The following is a 9,694-nucleotide window of genomic DNA, read 5'->3' on the forward strand; positions in this document are numbered from 1 at the left end:
CACATCTCGTGCAGAGTTTTTTGGCAAAACATCAAATCACCCAGGAGACTCAGCCCCCCTACAGCTTAGATTTGGCACCCTTCGACTTCTGGCTTTCACCAAAACTAAAATCACCTTTGAAAGGAAAGAGATTTCAGACCATTAATGAAATTCAGGAAAATAGGATGGGGCAGCTGATGGTGACTGGGAGGAGAACTGTGTGAGGTCCCAAGGTACCTACCTTGAAGGCAACTGAGGCATCATTGTCCTGTGTATAATACTTCTTGTATCTTTTATCTTCTTCAATAAATGTCTCTATTTTTTCATAATACATGGCTGGATACCTTCTGGATAGACCTCGCACATTTTTTTTATAAAGCTGAACTGTGAGGTGTCTTCTTTCTCCCATCTAATGTCACTGGTGTGCCAAAGCCAGCTGTTGCTCATTTGCAGGAGCCTATTCTTAGCATCTCTTTCCAGCTCTGCATTCAGTTATATCAAATTGGTAACTTGAAAGTGAAATGGTGAAAGTACTTACACCACAGAAATTGGCAACCAGTACAAATAAGGTTTGTTTTCCCAGAGAACCAATTGTTAAACATTTCCCAGAATACTATGGGATAAGTTCTCATGTCTTTAGCACTGATCCTTAGATAGCCCCCTTTTGCTTTAAGAAACTTTTGTTTATTTTTACAATAATGATTTCCTACAGGAATTCTACAAGCCTCACCCTCTGTGCATGTGGTAATAACTTTAAGTCTTTAGAAATGAGTGTTTCTTTAAAACACAGATATTTTACCCTGGTTGGTGTGGCTCAGTAGACTGACCACCAGCCTGTGGACCAAAGCGTTGTTCCTTTGATTCCCAGTCAGAGCACATGCCTGGGTTGCGGGCCTGGTCCCCAGTGTGGGGGCACACGAGAGGCAACGACACATTGATGTTTCTCTCCCTCTCTTTCTCCTTCCCTTCCTATCTCTGAAAATAAATAAATAAAATCTTAAAAAAAATAAAATACAGGTGTCTCTTTAGTTTATCTACCTGTCATCTGCTGGTCATGACAGGGACTTTATTAGCACTCATCATGCAAATGTGCTCTGCCTTAGCTCTATGAAAATGAAGATGCCTGCTGGGCCATTGGTGCATCTGCATTCGTTTTATCCTATTGATTTAAAAAGAGATTGTAATATTGTGAGGATTGTGGTCCCTGAGAATCTCTGTGAGCTGCTATTGGCATCATTGAGCATTTTATTGTTCATAACCACATTCAAATAGAGCTCATTTTCTCCAAATATTACATATTATACTGTGCTAGTAGCCAAGAGGTCATACAGTGGGCTCTGAAGCCAGACTGCCTGGGATTGAATTCCAGCTCCCCTACTTGCTGGCAAGTTCCTTAACCCCTCTGTGCCTTTGTTGTAAAATGGGGGTATAACAGTGCCCAGCTCCCTGAGTTGTTATGAGGATTAAATGAGGAGTAATATATATCAAATGCTTCCAACAGTGGCTGATGCAGTGAGTGCTCAACAAATGTTAACTATTGGGAAAGTGTGGGGGTAGTTTATTACAAAGTAAGCTATTCAAGCCCCAGATTTTAGCTGGGTAGCTAGGATGGGACTGGGAAAAAATCTTCAGAGGAAAGGTTTAGAATATTACTGCTAGAAGCCTACATCAGTTATGGAGGGGCTCCTAAGAGCTCTGTGTTAGGAGGTCCTCCTGTCCTCACTCTCTCTCCCACTGAACAAGTTGGGGATTTCCTAAACTGCAGCAGCTGGAGACAACAACTGATCCTCCCCTCCTTCTCTGAAGCAAGAGTTCACAGCCTGGGTCCCCACAGCAGACACAAAAGATGATATGCATATGTAGAGACCACCATGGGCTGTGCAACAGTAGATGGCCTGTGAGCCTCACATCCCCACCCTCATGATCCTCACAGAATGCAAGGGAGAGAGCTTCACAGTAGTAAAAAGGTTTACCTCTGGTAGTCATTTGGCTCTTCCTAAATATTCTAACTCCTTTCTTTCTAAGCACATGGTAGGATCTCACTTCTACCTCTTTCTTCTAGATCAGGGGTGTCAAACTCATTTTCACCATGGGCCACATCAGCCTTATGGTGGCCTTCAAAGGGCCAAAATAATTTTAGGACAGTACAAATAACTACTGATGTGGTTCAACTGTTAAGGAGTTGAAATTACACTGAGTCCTTTGAAGGCAACCACAAGGCTAATGTGGCCCCTGGTAAAAATGAGTTTGACATCCCTGTTCTAGATGGATAATCTATAGGTCTTATTTTGGGTAATTAAATATGAACAAAACTGAAATGTGTCTCTTCCAAACTTCAAGAGCCAATGATTGATTTGCCCCCTTCCTTCTGCCTGCCATAGCTACAAGAAACATTCCATATGATAAGATTCCATCAGTTTTCACCCTTGAATGTGAATAATCTGGAACAGATCCCCGAGATTACCCACAGTAGACACACAGTAAGAACAAGATAAAACTTCATTGCTTTAAGCAACTGAAACTTTGGAATTGTTTGTTACTGCACAAAGCCTATCCTATCTTGACTAATACAACCTTCATTCCACACTAATTTATACATTAAAATATTAATAAGGTTTTTGCAAACTTCTTTCCCTTATTATTGGTAACAAATTACTTGAGATAGTAGATCTCAAAAAATGAAGTTTAAAATCATTAATTTACAGAAATAAAATTAATTACCGATATTGCAGAAATAAAATTCAGTATCAATAAGATTTGTGTTTAAGTTTTTCTGTATTTTCCATTTATTTATTAGAAAGTCAATTTATCTTTGTTTTCTTTGCCCTTTATTGGAAAAGCTGATTCAAGTAACCTTAACATTTCTATGTTTTAAAGATTCATGCCTGAAAGAAATCAAACAAAAACCCTACAAAGGCTAAAATAAGTAACCCCCATGGAGGAAATGCAGTAGCAGAGAAGAGCAGCTGCATCAGCAGTTGCTCCCCTGAAACTTCCCTTCCCCTTGCGCTGCCCTCATTTTTATCCAGTACTTCCATTCCAGTCCCCAAGGGTTCAATGCCTCCCCAGTTGGGTTCTTCTTGGCCTAAACTATCTTTTCTTAGCAGAGCTGATATAAATTGGCATTTTCAAAATTAATGTTTCGTAAAGTTAGAAAGATAGAAAACGTAAGTAAAATAAACAGTGTGGATATAAGGCACAAATAATATAATTAATGTTATCTTAAAAAAAAAAACCTGCTCAGAGGGCCACCATCATGGTTAAGTAGCCTTTGAAAGAACCATCCTGCCTCTCACAACCACAATCTAACTAAACATCTACAATCAAGGACCAATGCTTGAACCACTTTCCTTGAATCAAATGTCTTTACAGCCCCCTAGCATTCTCCCCTTAGATTTGATTTTTCTGATTCAGGGACGCCATGTTTATAATCCATTCTAAGGAGAGCATGGAGAGGCATCCTTAATCCCCACTGATGGATCTTGCCTTTCCAAGCTAACGTTAATAGCTCTGTCCATTTCTATAACTTGCTTTGTCACCAGCACAGTCCAGCAAAACACACACACACAACATGTACACTCATATACTAAGAAAAATGATCTAGCCTAATTAATATAATTTACCAATATTGAGTCAACATATACAGATTTACAGTAACTATATTGATAACTAGCATATTAGTTAAGAATATAAGCTTTGAGCAAATATAGATGCATTTAAGTCTCACCTCCAACACTACATGGCTAAAGATCCTAAGACAGTTATTTCATCTTTCTAAACATCTGCTTCCTCAAGTGTAGACTAAATAAAAGTAATAGTAGTACCTACCTCATAAGACTGATGTGAGCTAATGAATGTAAAGTGAGGGAATGCATATGAAGTAGTGAATGCGGTGTCCAGGACAAAGGAAGTACCCAGTAACTTTCAGCCAGTAGTGGTCGTGACAGAAGTGATGGTGGTAAAAGTAGCAATATTGCTATCTTAAATAAAATGAAGAGGATCGTTGCCTCATATTCCATTATTCCCATATTGTAGTTTCTGCAAGTCTTTAGCTTTTTTCTTAGGAAAGCCTGAAGGAGTGATTTTTCAGTTTTCTGGAAATTCCTAGCACTTGAGTATTTATCACTGATTCTGCAATATTACCCACAGCATAGGCAAGACATTGTCCATGCCCCAGTGCTTCAGGATTATTCAAATTTGCTGATCTGACAGTGATGCTACTCTGGCATCTTCAAAGTGTAAAAGCTTCCCTTATTTCCTGCCAAGCCACATTATCCACTTGCTTGAAACTCGTCCATATTTGGTCCTGCATTAGGAAACACATAAGTGCCCCCAAGAGAATTCAAACACTTAGCAAGGCATTGAGCAATTAAACTCTGGTGGACTACTTTAGAAACTGAAAAAGGAAAGCAAAGGAATCAAAGGGAAACAGAGAAAAAAGGAGCAAACTTATGTGACTCAGCTAGGTTTGGGGGAAGAGGAATGTGTCTATTCATTATGTGCTTCCGTTTGGAAGAAAGTCAATGCTTTCTTTGAAAAGTAAGCAGAAAGCTTTCATGATTTAGCACACAGGCCAACTCATAAATTGAGCCAAAAAAGACACCAATGTAAACTGGTACAACCACATCTTATGCATTTCAACTATCATAAATCCAGCCTGGCCTGATTGCAAGAGGTAGACAGGGTAACAACTCTGGGCTCTTTGTGGTCTAAAAGCTCTAATTAAAAGATCATGACTCCTATTTGGCCCTCTTTCATCCTTACCTAACATGTAAGCCTTTCAACAGGGGACTGAACATCCTCTTAGATGACTGGCTCATCCCCCTAAAGATTCCTACATCTGGCCTAGAAGCTGGGGCCCTAAAAAATAGTCCATTGCATTCTCTACAGCAGCAGGTTTGATCTCTATACCGAAAACATAGCACCTGCCTCCTAGACACTCACAGCCTAGCTACTCAAGAGGAGAAAATTCTTCACCTCATGCTCTAGGGTGTCCCAAGTTCACTTCAAGCCCAGTCCATTTCGTGCTGCACTGATTTGCATCTCATTCTTGGCAAGCAGAAAAAAAATCTGCAATTTCATTAGACATTAGGATGAAAGGGAACAAATCTAATCCTATGCCTGAGGGAAGGTAAACCAACCAATCAAGTCAAAAACTTCCACAGAGGTGGATCCAGCAGTAAAACACAGAGCCACAAGTTTAGGTCAACAGCAAAACTATTTGCTGAGAGAAAATAAGTACCGATGATGGTGGTCCTTTCTGTCATCAAAGTGTCTTGTACTTAAAAGAATGAAGACCTTACCTAAAGTCCAGCTGGAAGCCAAAGGGGTACAGAAAAAAATGGTTAACTAAACTATAAAACTCCCATGGTCACCTTCCAGAAAGATCCCTGTATACCCTCACCCGCTCTGTGGGCTACATAAGAGAAATAAGGTCAACATAATTCAATCCTTTTCACTTAGAAAATTGGACTTCCGGCCAAGATGGAGGCGTAAGTAGACACACTGTGTATCCTCGAACAACCAAAATAAGGACAACAAAATTTAGAAATAAACAAAAACAACCAGCACTGACAGAAAATTGAACTGTATGGAAGTCCAACAACCAAGGAGTTAAAGTAGACACATTCATCCAGATCAGTAGGAGGGGCAGAGTTGGGCAGCCAGGTGGAGAGGGGTCACTGCAAAAAAAGAGGTAAAATGAAAGCAAACTCACAATTATTAACAACCACACCTAAAACAAAAAACAAACTAAGCAAACAACTAGAACAGGAACAGAACCACAGAAATAGAGATCACATGGAGGGTTAGCAACACGGGGGTGGGAGGAGGAGAGAGGGGGAAAAGGTACAGAGAATAAGTAGCATAGATGGTAGGTAGAAAATAGACAGCGGGAGGGCAAGAATAGTATGGGAAATGTAGAAGCTAAAGAACTTATGACATGTGGACATGAATTAAAGGGGGGGAATGTGGGTGGGAGAGGGTGTGTAAGGTGTAGGGGAATGAAGGGAGAAAATGGGACAACATAATAGCATAATCGATAAAATATTTTTAAAAAGAAAAAGAAAAAAAGAAAATTGTTTGTATTAAAAGACATGCAAGAGTCACTTTTGAAAATCTGCCCCAGTAATTCACCCTGATGGTGATCTGTAACTCTCTAAAAAAATGTTTATCTCTCATGGGCCTCAGACTTTGGGCACCAATTGAAGATGATTTTTATTATATCATGTAACATTTTTCATTTTGTTCATTGACATCCTTCTGATATACCAAGATGATCTCCCAAATTCTGATGAAAATCAAGACCATCCTGGAAAATCCACAAAGGGGTTTAGAACTGTCTTCTGAATCAGTTGGGTCTTTGCTGGTCAGCCATCATCTATGATGAGCCTAGCTAACTAGAAAACTTATGAGAAGTGACCCAAACAAGCACATCTAAAATAACATCTCAGTCTTTGGGTTTCTTCAAGATCCCTAGCAATACTAGTTAATATTAACTGAATATTTACCATGTGCCAGGAGTAAGTTGAGGCCAAGTAAAGTTAATAATTTCCAATCAGTCACACAGTAAGTTTGAACAAAGGTTTAAACCTGGCTGGAAAGTGGACCAGGCAGGCAGATCCCACTGTGGGGCTTTCACACTTAACCATGTGCTCCTTTCTGAACCTTCATAAACAGAATGACCAGCATCAAATGCTACCTTATGCTTCTCAACCATTTTCTTTTACTCTGAGAGGATCCACTACAATCTAATGAAGGATCGAACGCTTATTTGTCAAGCCTAAAGTGATGTTTTTCCTTTTGAGGATTTATGAACATATGGCAATAAAACATGAGAATGTGGCTCAGTTTTTCCACTTCCATATAGCTTTGGTTCTCAGTTCTTTCAAAATCACTCAGAACTATTTTCTTAAAAAAAAAAAAAAAAAAAAAACAAAAAACAAAACTTACATCCAGAGTGCAGAGATTTTGATTAAAGAGTCTGGAGCAGGTTGTAAGAATCGGTACATTTTTAAGCAATTTCCAGAGGAATCTAATGCGCAGCCAGGATTGCAGATGGCTTCACATTATAGAATAAGAAATCCCATGTTCCTCTGAACAGAGAGGAAATCGTCAACTTCTTTTTCTTCTCCATATGATCTTTTTCACCTCTTTCTCTTCCAATCAATTCAACACCCTGACAGATGGATCTGCTCAAATTAGATCCTTCTTCTACTCTGAAACCATCTGTAATTGCCACTGCATAGAGAATTATATTCCAAATACTTAGCTGGGTAAAGGGCTCTCTATACTGTAGCTCAAGCACTCCATTCAGCTTCATAGCCATCTTCCCTTGATGATCCTCTCACTCCTGTTAAATTGGTCTGCTTCCCAAAAGGCCTTTTCTTCTCATTCTCTCATGCAAAGCAATTCAGTTCTTACTAACCCCTCTCCTTCAACTCACCAACAGATCCACCTTCGTACATCAAGGGCTTTGACTACACATTTCTCCTTTTTTTCAACCAGGATCCCCTCTTCTGTAGAGCCATTGAATTGCCCAAAATGTTACTGTAGTCACTTTTTCCTTTGGCTCAGGAACTCTTCCAGATCTTGCCTTCCTTAGGGACCCTTGGAACCCTCACTGTCTTTTCCTTTGTTCTTGAATCCTTTGACTTTTTACCCCAGCTCCCTCTTCTAATCTAGTGCCTATTTGGATTCAGAGGATGGACCTCAGACTGCTTACTGAAGCTTTCAGCCACTCTCCCTTAGCTCCAAGCACAGCCTGGCCCCTCACCCACCAGGAATGTGGGCAGGAGTCTTTGTCTGTTGTGTTTATTTAGGTGTCCTGAGGATCTAAAACAGTGCCTAGTACTTGATAGGCATACAGTAAGTATTTGTCAAATGAACAAATCAATCAATCAATGGGCATACCCATCATAAACTAACCTGACAATGATAAATCATTTCCACTTTGCAAAGCAAATCCACTTGTGTTGGGGGGAAGATCCCTTATTCCCATTTAAAACTATCTATCATGTGATGGATTATTTAGCACAGTCATAATAACTAGAACCCTGATTAATTCTACACAGAATTTGTATTACCCTTTGTACTCTTCAATGCATTGTCCCATTTATTATCTCAGCCCATCCTCATAATAATCTCATTTCCCTATTACAGATGAGAAATGAGGCAGAAAGTTAGCAGGACTTGATCAAAGTCACAGAGCTAGTTGATAGTGGAATCAAGATTGAAATTGGGCCCAGTCTGCCAGGCCCAGTGTTGTAAAACCTTTCATCAAACACCACAGTACAAACATATCACCAGCATGCCCCTCACATACCTGCTGTATTATCCATGGTTCTCAGAGAAACAGAACCAATAGATGTAGAAGGTCTGACCAGAAAAAGTCCAGCCATTGTTAATAAGAATGGTTTGTGTGACATCAATGTAACCTGGCAGCCAAGGAGAGTGGACTGGAATGTGCATGTGTGAACAATGACAATCACTGTACTAGTCAATAAGGGGAGTACATGCCATTGAGTGAGCATGTGTACTGTGTGGCCGTCACATTCAAATTGACTGAGTTCGAGAAGGGCAATGAATCTGCATCAAATTTTGCATTAAAGCCTGAACATTCTTTTGTGGAAACTATCTGAATCATTCAGAAGGCTGCAGCTATGGACAACTGGTGATTGGCAGCTTCATCATGACAAAACATCCACTCATGCATCATGTCTCGTGCAGTGTTTTGGCAAAACATTAAATCACCCAGGTGACTCAGCCCTCTTACAGCTCAGATTTGGCACCCGGCAGCTTCTGGCTTTTTCCAAAACTAAAATCACCTTTGAAAGGGAAGAGATTTCAGACTGTTGATGAGATTCAAGAAACTACAACAGGGCAGCTTATGGCAATTGGAAGAACCGTGTGAGGTCCCAAGGTGCCTACTTTGAAGGCAACTGAGGCATCATTATCTTATGTACAATGTTTCTCATATCTTGTATCTTCTTCAATAAATGTGTCTACTTTTGACTAGATACTTTCTGGACAGACTTTGTATATATAAGTTTATAAAAAAAGATTTATTATGTGAGATTGGCTCACATAATTGTGGAGGCTGAGAAGTCCCATGATCTGCTTTTCGCAAGCTAAAGGCCCAGGAAAGCAGGTAGTATAGATCCAGTCCAAACCCGAAGACCTAAGAACCAGGGAAAACAATGGTGTAAGTCCTGGTTCAAGTCCAAATACCTCAGAAACAGGAGCACCAATGTCTGAGACGAGGAAAAGAGAAATGCCCAGCTCAAGCAGAGAGAACAAATGTGCTCTCTGCCCTTCTGTTTCATTCGGTGGCATGGATGATACCCATCAACATTGGTAAGGGTGGGTCTTCTTTGTTCAGTCTACCAATTGAAATGCTAATATTTTCCAGAAAAACCCTCACTGACACACCCAGAAATAATACATCACCAGCTATCTGGGCTCCCTGTGACCCAGTCATATTGAATCATAAAATTAACTGTCACATGTGCTTAATTTACCTGATAAGATTTTTACATGGGTTGTTGACAAGTTTCATTCAGTGAATAATATAAAACTTAGGCAACAGATGTTTTGTCTCAACATTTGAGGTGTTCACAAACAAATTCCTATCAAATAAGCACAGGGGAGAAAGGCTATTATCGAAAAGCACAATGGCCCCTTACAGAGAGGGGGTGTGGTAAAAGAAAGAAAGGAA

Source organism: Phyllostomus hastatus, unplaced genomic scaffold, assembly GCF_019186645.2.
Source record: "Phyllostomus hastatus isolate PE091 unplaced genomic scaffold, TTU_PhHast_1.1 phas_contig_38, whole genome shotgun sequence".
Classification (NCBI taxonomy): domain Eukaryota; kingdom Metazoa; phylum Chordata; class Mammalia; order Chiroptera; family Phyllostomidae; genus Phyllostomus; species Phyllostomus hastatus.